This window comes from Mchenga conophoros, linkage group LG10 (assembly GCF_057382185.1).
Source record: "Mchenga conophoros isolate Kocher_MC1m ecotype Shallow Benthic linkage group LG10, M_conophoros_male_GT1.1, whole genome shotgun sequence".
NCBI lineage: Eukaryota > Metazoa > Chordata > Actinopteri > Cichliformes > Cichlidae > Mchenga > Mchenga conophoros.
This window is the reverse complement of record NC_140535.1, coordinates 12,368,769-12,383,611: the sequence shown is the minus strand read 5'-3', so window position 1 is coordinate 12,383,611 and position 14,843 is coordinate 12,368,769. Positions and strand designations below refer to the sequence as shown.

Sequence of the window (14,843 nt, the reverse complement as noted above, 5' to 3'; positions counted from 1 at the left end):
ACCAGCCACCCAGACAGCTGCTGGAACAATTGGTTTGCACAACCAAACAATTTCTGCACAAACTGTCAGAAACCGTCTCAGGGAAGCTCAACTGCATGCCCGTCGTCCTCATCGGGGTCTTGACCTGACTCCAGCTCGTCGCTGTAACAGACTTGTGTGGGCAAATGCTCACATTCGATGGTGTCTGGCACGTTGGAGAGGTGTGCACTTCACGGATGAATCATGGTTCACATTGTTCAGGGCAGATGGCAGCTGAGAATGTCCCAGTTCTTGCATGGCCAGCATACTCACCGGACATGTCACCCATTGAGCATGTTCGGGATGTGCTTGACCGGCGTATACGACAGCGTGTACCAGTTCCCACGAATATCCAACAACCTCGCACAGCCATTGAAGTGGAGTGGACCAACATTCCAAAGGCCACAATTGACAATCTGATAGACTCCATGCGACGATGTGTTGCACTGCATGAGGCAAATGGTGGTCACACCAGATACTGACCGGTTCTGGGTCCCCAGACCCCCAATAGCGCAAAAAACTGCACATTCCAGGGTGGCCTTTTGTTGTGGGCAGTCTGAGGTACACCTGTGCACTACTCATGATGTCAGATCAGCATCCTGATGTGGCACACCTGTGAGGTGGGATGGATTATCTCAATATGGCAGATGTGCCCACTACCACACATTTGGACTGATTTGTGACCACTGTTTGGGAGGGATGGTTATATTGTGTATCTGGAATGAATTTTCGGTCTCTACGTCCATCCCATGGGGAATGGGAGCAGTAACAAAGGTGTTGCGTTTATATTTTTGTTGAGTGTATCTAAACTGTGTAGTAGTAATATGAGAAATCAGTAATCTGAGAAATGTAATTTCTCACCCTGACCGGTTGAGGCAGATGGCCGCCCCTCCCTGAGCCTGGTTCTGCCGGAGGTTTCTTCCTGTTAAAAGGGAGTTTTTCCTTCCCACTGTTGCTCATAGGGGGTCATATGATTGTTGGGTTTTTCTCTGTATGTATTATTGTAAGGTTTAACTTATTATGTAAGTGCCTTAAGTTGACTATTGTTGTGATTAAGCACTGAATAAATAATGTCTAAAACTGAAGTTGATACTTGAGGTGGTGTGTGAATGACATTTTGAAAAATTTAAATTGTGTGTGGAAAGACATTTCTTGTAGTTAAGCAAATACTTCAATGAACTCATTTTGTTTGGTAATGGAATAGGATTTAATTTTATCAGAAATCCGTACAGTAATTTTGGCTGTGGATCACAGGGTGCAGAGTGGGGGTCACCCAGAGTCATAATCCAGTGAGATATCTGTGTCACCTCTTATAGTTTTCCTGTAATCTGAGCTCAAAGATGAGAATATATAGAGTACAGTAGAGTAAATTGTGCAAAGTTTACTATCAATTTTCTCAAAAACCGTACAGTAATTTTGGCTGTGGATCACAGGGTGAAGAGTGGCGACAGCCTAGAGTCATAATCCAGTGAAATATCTGTGTCACCTCTTACAGTTTTCCTGTAATCGGAACTCAAAGATGTCAATATGTAGAGTACAGTAAAGCAAAATGGGAAGACTTTACTATCAATTTTCTCAAAATCCATACAGTAATTTTGGCTGTGGATGACAGGGTGCAGAGTGGAGATGGCCTAGATTCATAATCCAGTGAAATATCTGCGTCACCTCTTACAGTTTTCCTGTAATCGGAACTCAAAGATGTCAATATGTAGAGTACAGTAAAGCAAAATGGGAAGATTTTACTATCAATTTTCTCAAAATCCATACAGTAATTTTTGCTGTGGATCACAGGGTGCAGAGTGGAGATGGCCTAGATTCATAATCCAGTGAAATATCTGCGTCACCTCTTATGGTTTTCCTGTAATCTGAGCTCAAAGATGAGAATATATAGAGTATAGTACAGTAAATTGTGCAAAGTTTACTATCAATTTTCTCAAAATCCGTACAGTAATTTTTGCTGTGGATCACAGGGTGCAGAGTGGGGGTCACCCAGAGTCATAATCCAGTGAAATATCTGCGTCACCTCTTACAGTTTTCCTGTAATCTGAGGTTAAAGACGAGGATATTAAAAGTACAGTAGAGTAAATTGTGCAAAGTTTACTATCAATTTTCTCAAAAACCGTACAGTAATTTTGGCTGTGGATCACAGGGTGAAGAGTGGCGACAGCCTAGAGTCAGAATACAGTGAGATATCTGCGTCACCTCTTATAGTTTTCCTGTAATCTGAGGCCAAAGATGTCAATATGTAGAGTACAGTAAAGCAAAATGGGAAGATTTTGCTATGAATTTTCTCAAAATCCATACAGTAATTTTTGCTGTGGATCACAGGGTGCAGAGTGGGGGTCACCCAGAGTCATAATCCAGTGAGATATCTGTGTCACCTCTTACAGTTTTCCTGTAATCTAAGCTCAAAGATGAGAATATATAGAGTACAGTAGAGTAAATTGTGCAAAGTTTACTATCAATTTTCTCAAAATCCGTACAGTAATTTTGCCTGTGGATCACAGGGTGAAGAGTGGAGATGGCCTAGATTCATAATCCAGTGAAATATCTGCGTCACCTCTTATAGTTTTCCTGTAATCTGAGCTCAAAGATGTCAATATGTAGAGTACAGTAAAGCAAAATGGGAAGATTTTACCATGAATTTTCTCAAAAACCGTACAGTAATTTTGGCTGTGGATGACAGGGTGAAGAGTGGCGACAGCCTAGATTCAGAATCCAGTGAAATATCTGCGTCACCTCTTACAGTTTTCCTGTAATCTAAGCTCAAAGATGAGAATATATAGAGTACAGTAGAGTAAATTGTGCAAAGTTTACTATCAATTTTCTCAAAAACTGTACAGTAATTTTGGCTGTGGATCACAGCATGCAGAGTGGGGGTCACCCAGAGTCAGAATCCAGTGAGATATCTGCGTCACCTCTTTCAGTTTTCCTGTAATCTGAGCTCAAAGATGAGGACATTAAAAGTATAGTTGAGTAAATTGGGTAAATTTTATTGTTAATTTTCTCTGAATCATACAGTAATTTGGGCTGTGGATCACAGGGGTGAAAGTGGAGATTAACCAAAACTGGGAGTGGATTGTGAAGTAAAATAGTGTCAGGACAGAAAACACTGCGTTTCTAAGCCAGTCGGCACCTATACCGTAATATGCGTAAGAGTAGTGCAACAACATTTTAGGTGCGGCTGGCGGGGCGGCTAGCTTGACTGCGACTTCGTAAGTGAGGGCTCACTTGACCGCAGTCAAGTAAAGAGGCTGCTAAAAAGTTATCCGTCTCCGTCTTGCTGTTCCTAATTATTCAGAGAGATTCCCAACCATCTAGTGAACCCTCACGTTACATCTGGTGGCAGCGGTGGGATTTATTTTCTTGATGGATCTGTGTATTTGGTGAGTTTTACTCCCAAGCTGCGGATAAGATCGTTTTTTTTTCCCGCTGGGATTTATCCCTCTCTGTGAACAGCTGATGAACTGAAAATAATAACAGTAATAATTTTTGGAGATAGTAAGGATTGTTGCAGCTTTTCTCTCTGTTTTTGTGATTTTTGTGATTTTTTTTTTGAGCTGGATATTTGTTGGGAACATGTCGGCTGACGAGAGTGAATCTGTGCATGAGCCGCGCTCTTCTCCTGTGCCACATTCGAGGTCAGTGGATGCAATACGGACTGTTGCTGCTCCCGCCCACCATACCGTTTCCAGTGCCCTGACAATAGATCTTCCACCTGTTTTTAAAGGAGATGGGACTGAATCTTTTACTAGTTGGTCTCGTCGCTTTGAAGTGGCAGTGCAAGCTATGACTCCACCTGAGGTAGATTTGCCAACTGTGATGTCCTCTGTTCTGCCTACTCGTCTAGCAGATGCTGCATTTTTGTACTGGGACAGTTTGCCTTCATCAGCCCAGAAAGACTATGATCTAGTGAAGGATAAGCTGAAAGAGGTTTTCGGTCCGAAATATTCTCTGCCATTCTTCCAGACACATGTGAATGCTCGCCCCCGGAAACCAGGTGAAAGTTTAGATGTGTACAGCGCGGATATTACCCGTCTTGTGCTTGAAGCTTTCCCTAACTATGACTACAATGCCTTGGAAGGTGAAAAATTTCGCCGTTTTGTTGCTGGGTTGGACCCCACCTTGCAATCTAAGATTCATGAGATGGGTGCAGAGGATCTCGACGGAGCCCTGCGCATTGCCAGCCGTTGCGAGAGAGCACGGGCAGCATTGCAACTTACAGCTGCAGGATCCTCTCATATTCCGTCTTCGGAACAGGTTGCTATGATACGTCCTCAGCCTACTGATGCTAAACTTCTTCAAGCGGTTGAGGAGCTCACGCTTACTGTAACCAGCCTGAAACATGAAGTACAGCAGTTACAGGAGAAACAGAGTTACCTTGCCCAACGTTTGGACTCCAGTCGTGATAGATCCTCCTCTTCCAATGTTCAGTACAGCACCCGCAGTGCGTCCCCGTCGCCTTATCATGCTAGACAACATTCCCGAGACTATTGCTCGCCTGAGAGGCGTTATCATCGTGATCCAGAGTCTCACCGTGAACGTCCTTCTTCCCCTGTTCCCCAGAGGTTCAATGAGTGGGACAAATGTGAGAAACACGATCAACGCACATACCATTCCCAACAGCCCCCCCAGTATTCCAGGTACAATTACCCTGACAATAACAGATACCGACGCAGTCCCAGTCCTGCTCCACGTAGAGTTAGAGATGCTGCATCCTACAGTAGGACCAGTGTTCGTTTCCAGTCCCCGGAAAGGCCTGCACATTTCACCTCCGGCCCACAGGGAAACTTTCATTAGCTGCTGTTGAGGGGCAAACATCAGCTACAGTATCAGGGCCCCAAAACCACATCCCCCAGTTCCCCTCAGAATCTGATGGATCAGTCTCCTCTAACGTCTTGGCTATTGTCGAGGGCATTGAAGTGTGTGCTCTAATTGACTCTGGTTCCTTTGTCTCCCTTGTGAGTGAAGATTTTCGAAACGCTCATCCAGCTTTGAAAAAACGGCCTATGGTAGCATCCTCTGTGCCAGCTCGTTCGGTCAATGGAGAACGTCTGGAAATCTTAGGCAAGTTAACCGTTGGTATTAGGCTTGGGACTCAGGTATGGCAGCAGGACTTTGAAGTCCTCAGAGGTGCTTACCAGCCAGTCATTCTAGGTTGGGATTTTCTGCAGAGGCACCATGCTCTTCTCGACCTCAAAAACAAAGTGCTGCAACTGTGGGACATGAAAATTCCCCTGTTGCCCAAAGGACATGAGGTGGCTGCCTGCTGTAATGTTTCTGTGTTAGCGCCAACCAAAATTCCAGCTATGAGCGAAACTCTGATCACAGCCTGTGTGTCAGCAGCCACACCGGCTTCTCCTGTTCCAACAGACTACTATGGTGTCTTGATCCCTAATCCAACATGTGACATTGTTGTGGCTCACACTCTCAGTGAAGTTCAGAATGGTACTACAGTGGTTCGAATGCTTAATCCCTCCAGTGATGAAATCGAACTGTACCCTGGACAGCATCTTGGTGAGTTTCATTCAGGCTCATCTGTTGATATCATCCCACTGGAGCAGACATGTTGTGCTACTTCACCTGTGTATGATTCAACTCTGCCGGTAGAAATAGATGAAACAAACTTGTCACACTCCCAGGTTCAGTCCCTGAAATCACTTCTCCAGAAGTATTCAGGAATCTTCAGTAAGCACTCAGAGGACAGAGGTCACACGGGCATAATTAAGCATCATATTCACACAGGTGATGCTACACCGATTAAACAAAGAGCCTATAGAGTGACACCTGACCAGAGAGCTGAAATACAGACTCAAGTTGACAACCTTTTAAAGGCAGGTGTCATCGAAGAAAGCTACAGCCCATGGGCCGCCCCAGTTGTTCTGGTGCGAAAGAAAAATGGTACGTGGCGTTTCTGTCTCGACTATAGGAAACTCAATGCAGTGACAATCAAAGACTCTCATCCTCTTCCCAGGGTTGATGATGCACTGGATGCGCTGTCAGGTTCTGCCTGGTTCTCCACAATGGACCTTCAACATGGCTATTGGCAGGTTGAACTGGAAGAGAAGGATCGTGAGAAAACTGCTTTCACAACCGGCAGTGGACTTTACCACTTCACTGTTATGCCCATGGGACTCACAAACGCTCCAGCCACATGTCAGCGGTTAATGGAGATGGTACTTCGTGGCCTTCCCTGGAAAACCTGCTTAGTGTATTTGGATGATGTCCTCATTTACAGCCGCTCTTTCGCAGAACATCTCCAGCATCTGGAAGAAATTTTCGGCAGATTCCAGGCAAGTGGCTTGAAGCTAAACCCCTCAAAATGCTGTTTTGCCAAAGATCAGGTACAATTTCTGGGCCACATTGTATCAAAACATGGCATCCAGCCTGACCCCAGAAATGTGAACAGTGTGCAAGCCTGGCCTATTCCACAAACAGCAACAGAAGTAAGGTCATTCCTTGGACTTTGTTCATATTATCGCAAGTTCATTCAAAACTTTGCGCACCACAGTGTCCCCCTACATGCTCTCACTGAGAAGCATGCAACTTTTCAATGGACTTCTCAGTGCCAGGATGCATTCATGTATCTGAAACATGCCCTCTCAAACCCTCCAGTGGTTTCATTCCCTGACTTCACATTGCCATTTTCTCTGTATACTGATGCTTCTAGCACAGCTATTGGCAGTGTACTAGCTCAAAAACAGGGACAGCAAGAGAAAGTCATTGCCTATGCTAGCCATGCACTTACAAAGGCAGAAAGAAAGTGGTCGACTTATGATCGAGAACTCTGGGCCATTGTTTGGGCAGTTAGACATTTTCGGCACTACCTCTACAAGCAGCCATTTGTTATTGTCACGGATCACAAGCCCCTCCTGGGTCTTCGGAAAATACCCATTGACAGTGATAGAACTGGTCGCCGTGCTCGCTGGGCTCTTGAACTTGATCCTTTTGAGTGGACTGTGATTCATAAAGATGGCCACCGCCACCTCAATGCGGACGCACTGTCACGTCGCCCTGTCACTGGTGAAACCATAGAGCAGGACACAGTCTGCACTGCTTCTGCTACCTTGAAACCTGAAGAGAGGTGCGTAGGTCCTGCAGGCCCGCCCAACCATAGTCCCTGCAGTACTGACCAAAAACACATTCCGTGCAATGACTTTCCTGATCCACGACTGCAGTGTGCAGCGCTATCTGTTTCATCCACATTTGTGCTTGAGCTGCCTGAAGATGATCTCAAAAGTGAACAACAAAAAGATCCTGTACTGTCAGAAGTCATTGGCTGGAAAGCTAAGGGTCAGAAACCACCTTACTGGCGTATGAAAAAATGCCCACCTCAGGAAAAAGTGCTATGGCATGAGTACTCTAGACTTACCTTTCATAATGGCTTACTCTGTCGTAAAGCTTTCAACCCGTCCCAAAAGTCAGTGTTGCATCAGTTGGTTGTTCCTGAATCTTTAAAAGACACTGTCCTACAGCTGCTGCATGGCAACCCAGTGTCCGGTCACCTATCAGCAGATAAGGTCCTGAAACGTGCTCAGCAGCTATATTACTGGCCATTCATGTCACGTGACATCAGAATATGGTGCACACAATGCACTCCATGTGATGCCAGACGGAATCCCACACCTCATCACAGAGCTCCAATGAAAACAATTGTTGCTGCGGAGCCATTTCAAAAGGTGGCAGCTGACATACTTGAACTCCCCATTACGAGTTGTGGCAACAGGTACGTGCTCGTTGTTCAAGACTATTTCTCGAAATATGTCAATCTCTATGCTATCGCAGACCAACGTGCCACAACAGTTGCAAAATGCCTGTTTGACAACTTCATCTGTCAGCACGGCGTCCCTGAAATGCTACACACGGACCAAGGACGTCAGTTTGAATCTGACCTGGTGAAACATCTGTGTCAGCTGCTAGGCATCCAGAAGACACGGACCAGCCCATATCACCCTCAATGCGACGGGATGGTCGAGAGGTTCAATCGAACACTTATTGACCAGTTAGCTAAGTTACTCCTTCAGCAGCCTGGCGAATGGGATGACTGCCTCAATCAAGTTGCTTTGGCTTACAACACCAGTCCTCACTCTACCACGGGGTTTACGCCATTTTTTCTCACACATGGACATGAGGCACGGATGCCTGCTAATATGCTGTTGCCTACCAACATGTCAGCATCATCTACTTCTGTTTCTCCTGCTGACTACGTCACCCAGTTGACTCAGAGACTTCAGTCTGCCTTCAGCACTGCTGCATGGAACCGAGATTGTGCCCACAACCAGCAGAAACACTTGTACGATAGGGGCATCAAACACACTCCTTATGTTCCGGGTGACTTGGTGTGGTTAAATGACCCCACTACAGCAAAGCAGAAACTTGCTCCACATTGGAAGGGCCCCTTTGAGATATTGGAGTGCCTTGGAACAGATGGAGAAAACCCTGGTGTCACGTACAGGATTCGCTACCTCCTGGACCAATCAGACAAGACTCAAATTGTTCACTACAATCGTCTCAGGCCGTACAAAGCACCTGTCCCTAAAGGTGGAACCAACTCACCTGCTGGTGACATACCTGTACAGCCCCAGATTCCACAGTTGACTGCATTATCAGGTGCGTTGCCCTTCACAGCTTCAAAATCTGCAGCTGAAGGGAGCTGGAATGTTCAGGGCCGCAGCCCTGCAACCTCATCAGACCCTCAGGTTTGTCAGCCACCACCTCTAAACCAGTCACGACCCCATTCCCACTCTCCTTTGTCCCCTTCTCCTCGGTCTGAGACTGTAACGACTTCCCCCTCTGGCCATGTGGTGATACACCAAACAGACATTGTCCCTTCAACTCCTCATCGAGTATCTGGTGTTTCACGGCGATGTGGGAGACGTCAAGTTGTGCCTCCCAGATACCTCAAGGACTATGTTTTGAACTGAACTTGTTTTTGGTTTTGCTGTTGTTTTATTGTTGTCCCCTTTGCTCGCAGCATGTTGGGTTTTTTTTTTTCCTTTTCTGTAGGGAAACGGGGACGTTTCTTATGTGAGGGGGGGAGGAAAATGTAAAGTGTAGAAGTAAATTTAAATCTAATTTGATATACAAAGAGGTGTTTACAAAGGTTATAAAGCTAGTTATGTAGCTATTTGGTGGTTACGTGTTTTGATATTTACATGTTTACATGTTTGAATGTTTAGACATGCATGTTCAAACAAGTAATGAGTATGTGTTATATCTACCTGGTTGTTTTCCCTGTTTTGATCTGAGTATAAGATTTCCTGGCTTCTGAGAGGCCAGTGAAGTATTCATGAGGGCGGCACACAGGAAGTGTGGGTTGTTGTGGCGGTGTGCAAAAAGTAAAGAGGCTGCTAAAAAGTTATCCGTCTCCGTCTTGCTGTTCCTAATTATTCAGAGAGATTCCCAACCATCTAGTGAACCCTCACGTTACACATGCATGCCTGTCTGTAAGAGTCAGATCTAAAGCCACTTGTGATTTGGAGATGCAGCCTGCAGATTCTGTCCAGATTATCCCAGCTCTCTTCACTATATATCCAGGCTTCACTTATCAAATCTGTAAAATTCAAGGCTGGTCCTTAAAAGTTGCCAACAATGCAAAAACTGCATAGCCACACAAGTCCCAGCGTTTCCCACCGCAGCAGCTGTGAAACGAAAGAGGAGAAAGGATGAATGAGTGTTTGCTTATCGGCTCTCCGCTCTCCCCCAAGCTGGCGTTGTTCTTGGTAGCCATGACAACGGAGATAGTCCCAGCTTTGTAAATACAGGCCCCAACAGCCCAAAAAAGAAAAGAAAAAAAAAGGATTGGGATTCCCTGCGCAGCCCAGGAATCCCCCTAGCAGACTGAAGACACAGATAGGACCTGAACTCAGTGAGTGTGTTCGAGCCGAGGCTCGAACCAGGGCCTGTCTGTGCTTCAAGTTGCCAGGGGCCGGCAAGTGTTCTGCGCCACCTGGCGGCCGTGTAAGCCGTACAAATTTGCTATATTTGACTTCTCTGAATATAAATTATTTTTGAAAAGGAAAAATAATAATTTTAATGTGAGGCAAAACATGTATGGTGCTCGATAAAGATGACACGCCGACTCACTTCTTCTTCTTTCTTTTTTTTTGCAAAGTTTGTTTTCATATTAAACCAGTGTCAGTGACGTCATTCTATGCGACTACCACAGTAAAGGAAAAGCCTGGATCTGTACATCTTTTTCTTTTCTTTTTGTTGTCTAAAACACAAAAATCGCGAAACAGTCAGCTCACAAAGTTGCAGGTTGGTGGCAATTTGGCAGAACAGCCAATGACTTAAAACATTTAAGTGCATATATCTTGCCACAAGACATGTGCGCTAAGCTAGCCAAATTAGTTTCTGTTAGCGAATCAAGTTCAAGCTCCTCACATATCATCATCCAGGGTACAGTCATATGCTCATGAGGAGATCCCACGCAGGTAACACTACGGCAGTGCAACAAGTTAAATATGCACACATTTTAAGCTATTTCCTAATATCTAACCATTATGATAAATGTTTGCCTGCAACCGACACAACCAACACAAATGTCATTGAAAAAAACAAAACCCTGTGATCACATGTTTCTGTTTTTCTAGAACAGAAGAAGCACAATTTAAAAAGCCAGTAGTAATAAATCTTTGTTGTTACTGCATGATTCGAATGAAGTACCTGAAGTCTGGCTGGAATAAGAAGTGGTAATCTGTGTACTGTGCTAGTGATCTGCATAATTCACCTCATCTGTTTGGATGGCAGAAGTCGGCTAACTACACAGCTAATTTCATCAGGCTGCTAATGAAACATCTAAAATGATAGATGGTTAACTACACAACGGAAGTAACAGCATTACAATCACTTGATTTAATTACATTTTCCCCCCAAACATTTGATCCAAATTAGCAAAGTACTGCAGCCATCTGAACCTTCTAGGTGTTACATGTTACAGTGTTCCACTCTGGCCAGCTTTGAAAATGGAAAACTCTTTGCGTGGTTTACTCGGTTCTGTAAATAAGGCTCCTTTCATTTGTGAGACTGTATTCCACAGCCAGTTGTCTTCTCTCCCCTTTGGTCCGCCCTTACAAGGTGAAGGTGCTGCCCACCCATGATACCAGCAAGGTGCGTGCAAGTGGATCCGGCCTTAACACCACTGGAGCGCCCACCTCTCTGCCAGTGAAGGTCACCATTGATGCCAAAGATGCAGGTGAGGGACTGCTGGCAGTGCAGATCACTGTGAGTGCATGAACGTGGACCACACAATAATGTATTCAAAGCATTGATATTTAGGTAACAGTTTTTGTTTTCTCCTGAAGGACCCAGAGGGGAAGCCCAAGAAGCAGATATCTGTGACAGCCATGATGGGACCTACCTGGTGTTTTATGTGCCAGACATGACTGACAGATACACCACTCTCATTAAGTACGGAGGAGACAAGATCCCTTATTCACCCTACTGAATCAGGGCTCTGCCCACCGGAGATGCCAGCAAGTGCACTGTCACTGAATGTTGTCCAGTGGCCAGGTAGGACTCACTTCCTTGGTTGCTTATACACTTTTAGTTTTCTTTGAAAACGGCCCTTTAAGTCACTTGATCCATGACTTGAGCGAGCACTCTCCATTTGTTCATTTGATAGTTATTGTAGAAAAGATAAGAAATGATGCTTTAGTCTTTTTGTAAATTATAGTCAAACATACAATAAACTGAGGTATTCCCTTTGGTTAACAGAGCAATCCGATAATAAAAGTGGACAAAGCACATCGAGTTGCCACAAATATCTTTGTATATTACGCAGTGGGGCAAAAAATGAGGTGACCAAATACTTCTTTTCCACCATAATTTGCAAATCAGTTCTTTAAAACTCGGACAAGTTAGAGGTATACCTATGATGAAAATGACAGGCCTCTCTCATATTTTTAAGTGGGAGAACGTGCACAATTGGTGGCTGACTAAATACTTTTTTGCCCCACTGTATTTGATCCTGTCTCCCTCAATACTATTTAATATCTAAATGCTTGATTCATCATATTATAACAAATGTGCTGTTGTAGCTACTGACAGTGAGTTTGATTCCATTTTTTCCATCTACCAAAGAGAAATAATATCTCTTAGTGGCAGGTGGATCACACGTTGATTCTAACACTTTGCATATGACTGGGTAGGATGAGCATTTTATAAGCGCTTGTGTGGTTTTTGTTTATTTAAGGAAATACATCAGTTTCCCTTGTATTTTAAATTTGAGTGAAGATCCTAAATTGGCCCCCACTCTTCACTTTGAGAAAAGGCTAATCTGTCTTATCCCCACATGAGCACAGTCAGATATAATACAGGCTTTCACTCAGGAGCAGGAAGGCTAAAGGCTGTTTAATGTTTGATCTAACTGTGTCAGACATTTGCGTTCTCACGTGCATGGACAATATCTTGAAAACTTCAGAGCTGCAGTGCATGTGTAAAAGTGGTTAGAAAGCAGTGCTTTAACACAGGTTTTGTCTCTTTGCGTAGCTGCTCGGTCCATCCAGACTCCCCTCGATATACAACAGTGATGCCAGCAACTCAAATACAAGCTCTCTCCAAGTGATTCCTTCATCATCAACATCTGCATCCATGATCCATTAGCTCAACAGCAACATCTGTCAGCTGTGCATCCAACTCGGGGGAATTGCCTGCTGTGCTCAGCCAGTGGGCCGCAATTTCTGTGCCTTGTTGATGGCCTCGCTGTATCCTGTGCTGGAGAAAGCTGGTGAGGAGACACTGCTGGTGAGCCAGGCGGCGCTGAGCTCCATGTAGGACATCAGTAAGGCCTGTGGATACACTTCCCTCAAGGAACTGATCAATGAGAACTCTGACTACCTGCTTAATGACATATCACTCAACCTTCAGAGGCTCAGCCAGCATCCACAGGTAGTTATGAGGTGTTTTTGTTTTTAGCCCAAAATGGACACAGAAATGAGTGCTGGAGGGTTTACCCGATTTCCTTCTTTGTCTGCTTAAGCCTGTGCGTCCCTTTCAGTAAGTGATTTGAATCCACCTGACATTCAGAAGGTCGTGGTAGAGCATATCGTACGAAGGCAAGATGTCAAACACATCCAGTCCCAGGTTAGACTCCGTACCTTCTCCGGTAAGGTTCCCAGACCTAACAACAAAACTGATTATGACACGTGGCGCACACAAATTAACCTGCTCCAAAATGACCCCAGCATGTCCCCGCTGCAAATATCCAGAAAGATCCATGAGAGCCTGCTCCCACCAGCAGCTGATATAGTTAAAATGTGTGACTCACAGGTGCTATAGCGTACGGCCACAGCTTCACTCTGAGCTCCATCTCCATAGAGTGCAGACAGTGATATCTGATACTCCTTAAGACACAGGACAACAGTTTATTGAGATATTGTATTTTTTATTTCATAATATGTACTCCAACAACTCAATAGTTCTTCCCCACCTGCCTCAGGTCGCCTCCACTTAGGGAGATCCACTTAATGAGGTAAGAAACATCATCATCATCTGCAGCTTCCCAGCGCACCGTGATGTCACTGTCTGAGAAATTAGTTATCCTAAGGTCTGAAGGAGGAGGCACCTTCACTAGAAGAAAAGAATAATGTGTATGGGAATTTTTTAAAAATGGGAAAGCTACATCTTTATATCTTTCATTATTAATAACATTTACAGTACTGTGCAAAAGTCATGAGCCACACGCTGAAGTATTTCATTGGACATTATCTGTTTTTTCCAATCCTTTTTAATCCAGTTCTTGTACCTGACCATTTTCTGAGTAATGTTTTTTGTTTGTTTGTTTGTGTAAACACTTGTTTGTTTGTTTGTTTGTTTGTGTAAACACTTTGCACTGACCATTATTGGAGAATTAAAAAGCACCTAATTCAAGGAATATGTGTACACATAACAGAAAACTTGGGAAAGAACCAATTTGAAATCTTTAAGCACTTTGTTACTAGCGGCCTGTCACAAAAACACATTTTGTATAGTGTTTTTTTTTTATCTTGTTAATAAAATTTATACAAATGTGTGTGATTAATCACAATGTGTTAGTGTGTAATCACCCTGAGACATGCATGCCTGTCTGTAAGAGTCAGATCTAAAGCCACTTCTTTTTTTTCTTTTTTTCTTTTTTTTTTGCCTGTCCCGTTTGGCTCTTTTACCATCAGAATTGTTGTCTAAAGGCAAAGAAAGATGCCCAACGGATTTACTTTACCAAACTGACCATCCCAGCCTTGCCGTAATGGTCCATTTGATTCACCTTTTATTGTTTATTTTATTTTCACTTGCTGAATACGGGACAGACTTGACTGGGGGAAAGAAGGGGAGAAAGAAAGAGGGAAAGAGAAACAGCTGAGAAGAGGGACGGGGGAGAAGGGCAAAAAACAAAAACCAACAGAATGAGCAGAAAAAAAAAAGAAATAAAAAATGCATATATCGATCACCTGGATCACCTGCTGAGAAAGAAAAAAGAAAACAAGCAGAAGAGAACAAGAGTAATAGAATAAACAGCATCACAATGATATATGGGAATATGACAGTAAATACTAAATATTAAACATTATTGTGCAGCACATAAGATCAACAGAACACAGTGTGCTTTGAGGTAGGAGCCAAAAAGGGTGTAGTTTGTGGGTGTGATCACCCATGTGTACACCTGTGAGCATGGATGCGCTTGTTTTTTTTAAAAAGGTTCCTTCATGTAATGATCTGCTAGAGGGTGTGGGGGGGCCACAGCCCCGTCCTCCAGGGCATGAAGCAGGTATGGAGGAGATCAAAACTCCAGACATCCAGAGGCCCCCAGAACACAAGAGACCAAGGAAGACCAACAGAGGGGCAGC

General features: G+C 44.2%; 1 long non-coding RNA gene across 2 annotated transcripts; it reads left to right on the top strand.

The window, feature by feature from the left end:
- The first annotated feature begins 9,526 nt into the window (after positions 1-9,526).
- On the top strand, positions 9,527-14,834 carry LOC146565453 (uncharacterized). Of its 2 annotated transcripts, none has more exons than XR_014894118.1 (4): positions 9,527-10,278; positions 11,098-11,215; positions 11,325-11,532; positions 12,511-14,834. It is a non-coding gene; the product is annotated as an uncharacterized LOC146565453 (long non-coding RNA). The 2 variants fall into 2 exon arrangements; XR_014894117.1 differs by having other exon boundaries at positions 9,527-10,454.
- Positions 14,835-14,843: the final 9 nt, after the last annotated feature.